We start from the raw sequence: 642 nt of genomic DNA on the forward strand, positions 1-642 counted from the left end.
AATGAGACATTGATGACAGGAATTTCTACATTTTCCTTTTTTTTTTTTCTTGGTTAGATGACTTTCATTTGAAGCAAGAGCTTAACTTGCCTGCATTGCTAGAATAAATTTTAATTTCTAGGCTTGTAAACTTAGGTGAATCTTGCACATAGGACATGCTTTTGCTTCCTCATAAGCAGTGAATTCAAATAAAGCAGTATTGCAGACAAAATTCTCAGCATGTCTGTAGAGTAAAACATGTATCAATATATATGAAAGTGGGGAATCACAACCTCATAGGGCTGTATCCACAGTTTTGGGTTCAGGTTTGAGACAAGACATGGAGCAGGTAGTCCAGGGAAGTACTGTATTCTGTGCTTTGGCAAAAGGCAGTAGTTAGAGCCTTTTTAATTTCTTGAAGCCTTCTTCTTGTCCCAGAGGATGTATTTTGAATTGCAATCTTCGTAGAGTCTTGTTGAAAGTGAGGTCATGTTCAAAGTTTTTGATTCACCCATTACCACTGCATGAGGGGTGCTAATTAAAAGCAGACTTTACTATTGGTTTACAAGTGGTTTTATGATCGTAAAGAGTATGTCAGTTAATCTGAATAACTTCTTGACTTGAGACGATTTTGCATGTGTAGTTGAGTACCATGTATAATAT

This window comes from Lepidothrix coronata, unplaced genomic scaffold (genome assembly GCF_001604755.1).
Source record: "Lepidothrix coronata isolate B3197 unplaced genomic scaffold, Lepidothrix_coronata-1.0 Scaffold0, whole genome shotgun sequence".
NCBI lineage: Eukaryota > Metazoa > Chordata > Aves > Passeriformes > Pipridae > Lepidothrix > Lepidothrix coronata.